This window comes from Physeter macrocephalus, chromosome 20 (genome assembly GCF_002837175.3).
Source record: "Physeter macrocephalus isolate SW-GA chromosome 20, ASM283717v5, whole genome shotgun sequence".
In the NCBI taxonomy this organism is placed as follows: Eukaryota; Metazoa; Chordata; class Mammalia; order Artiodactyla; family Physeteridae; genus Physeter; species Physeter macrocephalus.
Genome location: NC_041233.1, coordinates 85,484,901 through 85,492,129, shown reverse-complemented (window position 1 = coordinate 85,492,129; position 7,229 = coordinate 85,484,901). Strand labels below are relative to the sequence as shown.

At 43.5% G+C, this 7,229-nt stretch overlaps 1 protein-coding gene across 26 annotated transcripts in view; it reads left to right on the top strand.

Moving 5' to 3' along the window:
- PSD3 (pleckstrin and Sec7 domain containing 3) overlaps positions 1–7,229 on the top strand; it is a 706,021-nt gene that overhangs the window by 357,846 nt on the left and 340,946 nt on the right. The gene's annotated exons all lie outside the window — the stretch shown is intronic.

The window sequence follows — 7,229 nt, the reverse complement described above, 5'->3', positions numbered from 1 at the left end:
TCCAATCCAAGAACATGGTATATTTCTCCATCTGTTGGTATCATCTTTAATTTCTTTCAGCAGTGTCTTATAGTTTTCTGCATACACGTCTTTTGTCTCATTAGGTAGGTTTATTCCTAGGTATTTTATTCTTTTTGTTGAAATGGTAAATGGGAGTGTTTCCTTAATTTCTCTTTCAGCTTTTTCATCATTAGTGTACAGGAATGCAGGAGATTTCTGTGCATTAATTTTGTATCCTGCAACTTTACCAAATTCATTGATTAGCTTTACTAGTTTTCTGGTGGCATCTTTAGGATTCTCTATGTATAGTATCATGTCATCTGCAAACAGTGACAGTTTTATTTCTACTTTTCCAATTACTATTCCTTTTGTTTCTTTTTCTTCTCGGATTGCCATGGCTAGGAGATCCAAAACTATGTTGAATACTAATGGTGAGAGTGGACAGCCTTGTCTTGTTCCTGATCTTAGAGGAAATGCTTTCAGTTTTTCACCATTGAGTCTGATGTTTGCTGTGGGTTTGTCGTGTATGGCGTTTATTATGTTGAGGTAGGTTCCCTCTATGCCCACTTTCTGGAGAGTTTTTATCACAAATGGGTGTTGAATTTTGTCAAAAGCTTTTTCTGAATCTATTAAGATCATCATATGGTTTCTCTTCTTCAGTTTGTTAATATGGTGTATCACATTGATTGATTTGCGTATATTGAAGAATCCTTGCATCCCTGGGATAAATCCCACTTGATCGTGGTGTATGATCCTTTTAATGTGTTGTTGGATTCTGTTTGCTAGTTCTTGTCTTCTTTGTTTCTATACTATTTATTTCTGCTCTGATCTTTATGATTTTTTTCCTTCTACTAACTTTGGGTTTTGTTTGTTCTTTTCTCTAGTTCCTTTAGGTGTAAGTTTAGGTTGTTTATTTGAGATGTTTGTTGTTTCTTGGGATAGGATTGTGTTGCTATAAACTCCCTTCTTAGAACTGCTTTTGCCACATCCCATAGATTTTGGATTGTTGTGTTTTCATTGTCATTTGTCTCTAGGTATTTTTTTATTTTCTCTTTGATTTCTTCAGCGTTCTCTTGGTTATCTAGTACTGTATTGTTTAGCCTCCGTGTGTTTGTGTTTTTTACATTTTGTTCCCTGTAATTGATTTCTAATCTCATAGCGTTTTGGTCAGAAAAGATGGTTGGTATGATTTCAGTTTTCTTAAATTTACTGAGGCTTGGTTTGTGACCCAAGATGTGATCTATCTTGGAGAATGTTCGGTGTGCACTTGAGAAGAAAGTGTAATCTGCTGTTTTTGGATGGAATGTCCTATAAATATCTATTAAATCTATCTGGTGTGTTGTGTCATTTAAAGCTTGTGTTTCCTCACTAATTTTCTGTTTGGATGATCTGTCCATTTTTGTAAGTGAGGTGTTAAAGTCCCCCACTATTATTGTGTTACTGTCGATTTCCTCTTTTATAGCTATTAGCAGTTGCCTTATGTATTGAGATGCTCCTATGTTGGGTGCATATATATTTATAATTGTTATATCTTCTTGGATTGATCCCTTGATGATTATGTAGTGTCCTTCCTTGTCTCTTGTAACATTCTTTATTTTAAAGTCTGTTTTGTCGATATGAGTATTGCTACTCCAGCTTTCTTTTGATTTCCATTTGCACGGAATATCTTTTTCCATCCCCTCACTTGCAGTCTGAATGTGTCCCTACTTCTGAAGTGGGTCTCTTGTAGATAGCATTATATATGGGTCTCGTTTTTGTATCCATTCAGCGAGCCTGTGTCTTTTGGTTGGAGCATTTAATCCATCCATGTTTAAGGTAATTATCAATATGTATGTTCCTATTACCATTTTCTTAATTGTTTTGGGTTTGTTTTTAGTAGGTCCTTTTCTTCTCTTGTTTTTACCACTTAGAGAAGTTCCTTTAGCATTTTTTGTAGAGGTGGTTTGGTGGTGCGGAATTGCCTTAGCTTTTGCTTGTCTGTAAAGCTTTTGATTTCTCCATCGAATCTGAATGAGATCCTTGCTGGGTAGAGTAATCTTGGTTGTAGGTTCTTCCCTTTCATCACTTTAAGTATATCGTGCCACTCCCTTCTGGCTTGTAGAGTTTCTGCTGAGAAATCGGCTGTTAACCTTATGGGAGTTCCCTTGTATGTTGTCGTTTTTCCCTTGCTGCTTTTAATAATTTTTCTTTGTCTTTAATTTTTGCCAATTTGATTACTGTGTGTCTCAGCATGCTTCTCCTTGGGTTTATCCTGTATGGAACTCGATGCGCTTCCTGGACTTGGGTGGCTATTTCCTTTCCCATGTTAGAGAAGTTTTAGACTAATCTCTTCCAATATTTTCTCAGGTCCTTTCTCTCTCTCTTCTCCTTCTGGGATCCCTCTAATGTGAATGTTGCTGCATTTAATGTTGTCCCAGAGGTCTCTTAGGCTGTCTTCATTCCCTTTCATTCTTTTTTCTTTATTCTGTTCTGTGGCAGTGAATTCCTTCCTTCTGTCTTCCAGGTTACTTATCTCTTCTTCTGCCTCAGTTATTCTACTATTGATTCCTTCTAGTGTAATTTTCATTTTAGTTATTGTATTGTTCATCTCTGTTTGTTTGTTCTTTAATTCTTCTAGGTCTTTGTTAAACATTTCTTGCATCTTCTCGATCTTTCCCTTCATTCTTTTTCCGAGGTCCTGGATCATCTTCACTATCAATATTCTCAATTTTTTTTCTGGAAGGTTTCTTATCTCCACTACATTTTGTTGTTTTTCTGGGGTTTTATCTTGTTCCTTCATCTGGTACATAGCCCTCTGCCTTTTCATCTTGGCTATCTTTTTGTGAATGTCGTATCTGTTTCACAGTCTGCAGGATTGTAGCTCTTCTTGTTTCTGCTGTCTGCCCTCTGGTGGATGAGGCTAGCTAAGAGGTTGTGCAAGTTTCCTGATGGGAGGGACTGGTGGTGGGTAGAGCTGGCTGTTGCTATGGTGGGCAGGGCTCAGTAAAACTTTAATCTGCTTGTCTGCTGATGTGTGAGGCTGCGTTTCCTCACTATTGGTTGTTTGGCCTGAGGGGACCCAACACTGGAGCCTACCCGGGCTCTTTGTTGGGGCTAATGGTGGACTCTGAAAGCGCTCACGCCAAGGAGTACTTCCCACAACTTCTGCTGCCAGTGTCCTTGTCCTCACAGTGAGACACAGACATCCCCCACCTCTGTAGGAGACCCTCCAACACTAGCAGGTAGGTCTGGTTCAGTCTCCCCTGGGGTCACTCCTCCTTCCCCTGGGTCCTGATGTGCACACTACTTTTTGTGTGCCCTCCAAGAGTGGAGTCTCTGTTTCCCCCAGTCCTGTCAAAGTCCTGCAATCAAATCCCACTAGCCTTCAAAGTCTGATTCTCTAGGAATTCCTCATCCTGTTGCCGGACCCCCAGGTTGGGAAGCCTGACGTGGGGCTCAGAACCTTCACTCCAGTGGGTGGACTTCTGTGGTATAAGTGTTCTCCAGTTTGTGAGTCACCCACCCAGCGGTTATGGGATTTGATTTTATTGTGTTTGTGCCCCCCCCTCTAGCATCTCATTGTGGCTTCTCCTTTGTCTTTGGATGTGAGGTATCTTTTTTGGTGAGTTCCAGTGTCTTCCTGTCGATTTTTCAGCAGTTAGTTGTGATTCCGGTGCTCTCACAAGAGGGAGTGAGAGCACGTCCTTCTACTCCACCATCTTGAACTAATCCCTCCCCCCACTCCGTTTGTCTTTCTGTCTGCTGTTCCGATTGAGTGGTTTCCATTATTCTATCTTCCGGATTGCTTATTCATTCTTCTTCATTACTTAGCTTGCTATTTATTGCCTTTATCTTCATTTTCATCTCGGCAGTTGAGCTGTCTATTTTTGATTAGCTCCTCCTTATAGTTTCTAGTTCCTAGTTACAGTGGTCTGCATTTCTATCAACAGCCTTTCTTAATTCCTTCAGCACTTTTATTACCTCCTTTTTGAACTTTGTGTCTAGTAGACTGGAGTGGTCAATTTCATTGTTATTTCAGGGGCATTCTCTTGATCTTTTAATTGGGTTGGTTCTTCTGCTTCTTCATTTTACTCATTTTTCTCTGACTGTATAAATTTAGGAGAAACAGTTATCTACTGTGGTCTTGAAACAGTTATCTACTGTTTTTATGTGGGAGCTTCCCTGGGTAGCCTGTGTGAGTCTAATATTTCTGGCATGAAGGCCGTTTTTAGTATGGATGGCTGCCACATCTTTCCTCAGGGTGTGCTGGCTCTTATCCCCTTGAGAGTGGGTGTGATTAGTGTTGTGGTGACCAGAGCCTGCTCTGGATTTTGGGTGGGTCCTCCTCTTTCCTCTGTGGTTGTCACAGCCGTGTCAGCAGCAGGGTCTGCTTCCCAGTTGCTGGAGTAGACATCCCTAGATCTGGTTCTGAGCTGCTGTGTGAGGTAGGCAGGACTGGAGCACTCCCGCTGGGAGAGTAGCCACTGAGTATTCCTCTGCAGGAGTTGTCCGTCGGGAAGTGTACTCTGTGATGTCACCTGTTACCTCTTGTGTGTGCTCACAAAGTACACTGTTCTTGCCGTTGCCCTCGGCCCCGCCTTAGTCATGAGAATGCTGGCAGTCGGCCCAAATGTCCCTCAGGTGCTGCGCTCAGAAAGCTGCAGATGCAGATCTGCCGAAGTCTGGCACCTGGACTCACTGTAGTGGCGCACCTGGACCTGCTGTGGTAGTGCAGGGAATCAACCCAAACCCTAGCCCCGCCTTTGCGTGTGCCTGCCCATAAAGCCCACTGCAGACACTGGTTCTGCTCCACCCGGTGGGGGGTGCCTGTCATCTGCTTGGACGTCCTGCAGGCGCTGCGCTCACAAACCTCCTGGTGGCATAAATCCTCTGAAGTTGCGCAACTGCAGGAACTGGCTCAGATTTCAGCCCTGCCTTCGCGTGTGGGCAACCCGCCTGTGCTTGTGTGCTCCCAGAGCTTGTAGAGGCGGAGCCGTGCCCGCCCATGAGCACACTGAGAATGAGGCTGCTGTGACTGGACCACGCTCCACCCCTTCCTGCGTGCATTGACAGTGGAACTCCTGTGGTGCACCTAGGCTCTGTCCACCTGCAGCCTGGACCACACTCCGGGCCCTTTGGGTTGTCTCTGCACAGCCAACCCCAGTCCTGTCCCTGGGTCTGTTCGCTGAAGCCGGAGTTTTGGTCCGCAGCTGCTGTGCAGCAGGCACGTGTCTCGTGCTGGGGCGTGCAGCAAGGTGGCCAGGACTGTCTGTGCTGGTCTCTCCTTGTCCTGCCTGCTGCAGGCCAGCTGCTGCACTCTCCTCCAAGCCTCTGAGGCTCTGTCTGTCCCAGCTGATCTCCCAGCTGTGAAGGGGGTTCAGAGGGCGAGGGAACCTTTCTTCCCTCACAGCTCCCTCCCAGAGTCATAGGTCCCATCCCTGTTCATTTCTTCCTGCCTAGTTAGGTGGTTTTCTTTCTTGCAGCTTTGGTTTTGTGAGGTCTTCTGCCAGTGTCATTAGGTGTTCTGTGAGAATTGCTCCACAGGTAGATGTATTTCTGATGTGTTTGTGGGAGGGGGTGAGCTCCACGTCCTTTTATTCCACCGTCTTGATCTCTGCAAGGCCTTAAGCCTCTGCTCTTAACCGTGATGTTAACATTGTATAAAACAGTGTCACAGCCATCATACTCTTTCTGTCACTTTAGTGTGAGCTGATGGTAATTGTCTTACAGTGCTTATAGCTCAGAACTTAACAGTACATCTGAAAGATAGAAGACATACTCTCTCTGAATAGAAATATTCATATCAGAGTTGTGAGTATAAAATGGAACTTGACCCTTGGGTATGTAGAGCCAGAATAGGATTTTTTTTTTTTTTTAACATCTTTATTGGAGTATAACTGTTTTACAATAGTGTGTTAGTTTCTCCTTTACAACAAAGTGAATCAGTTATACATATACATATGTTCCCATATCTCTTCCCTCTTGCGTCTCCCACCCTCCCTATCCCACCCCTCTCATGGTCACAAAGCACAGAGGTGATCTCCCTGTGCTATGCGGCAGCTTCCCACTAGCTATCTAATTTACATTTGGTAGTGCATATATGTCCCTGCCACTCTCTCACTTCATCACAGCTTACCCTTCCCCCTCCCGAGTCCTGTCAATTTTGAGCTACATGAGATAGTTTGGATAGGCTAGTTGTTGGGGACCCTCTCCTAGGTTCATACATTTATGTGCTTCTGGAATTGTTTTACTTTCTCTAGAGAGGAGCCTTCCAATCTGGCTGAAGGATGTTTCTGGCTGCCTTTGTTGTGGGAGCTGAGTTGGGGGGACTGGGGGGTCTCTGCTTCCAGTATTCTGTAAATATAGACTCGATTTCCCTCAGCTGGGCCTGGCACCCCCTGTCAAAGCCCTTGGCTTAACCTTTCCAGAGAATAAACCTCCAGACTTCTGCAGTTTAGTAGATTCTGCATGTGCCTGGTAGCATGAGTGACTTCTCAGAGTTCCCACCTTGGTCTTCCTTGTTTCAACCCACCAACTCTCACTCCCATGTCCAGACACCTGGTACTGCCCATACTGAGACCTTTGAGAATTGTGTGGGGTCAATCAGGTTGGTTCTTGCTTTCCCCCTGCAGACTTGAGATTCCGTTTTCTCAGGTCTGATCCTAGTTCCACTGCACCATCTACTTTTTAGCTTCCAAAACTTTGTTGCTGTTTTCTCTATTGTTATGGACTTACATCCTTTAAAAAAAAAAAAAAAACAACCTTTCCTGTCTGTAAGTGGGATTTGGGGAGAGAACAAAATTAGGTACATGTATTCAGTCTGCCATCCTACCCCAGAGGTCTGGTGCTAATATTTTTAAATGACAAATTGACTATATTTAAAAATTTTTTTAATTAGAGAATTTTATTTACTTTTATCCCCCCTCTAAAAATTAGTATTTTTTTCAGGTATAAAAGAATATTAGTATATCTTTTTGAGAAAGATCATTGTCTCTCTTGCTCTGGCAAACTTTAAAGTCCTGTACTCAGGACTGTAATCACTGTGTGGATTATATCTATGGTTTGGGGGACCACTTGTGAAAACCTGAAAGATGCTTTCTTTTTTGTTTTTTCTGTAATTCAGTTTATTTTCCTGGGTAGGGATGGGAAAGGTGGTGAGGACTCTTAGGGGAAGGGTGGGTCCTCCTTCTCATCATGGGTGAAGAGGGTCGTTTGTAGCTTCTCAAGTCCACAGGCATAAAAGTCCCACA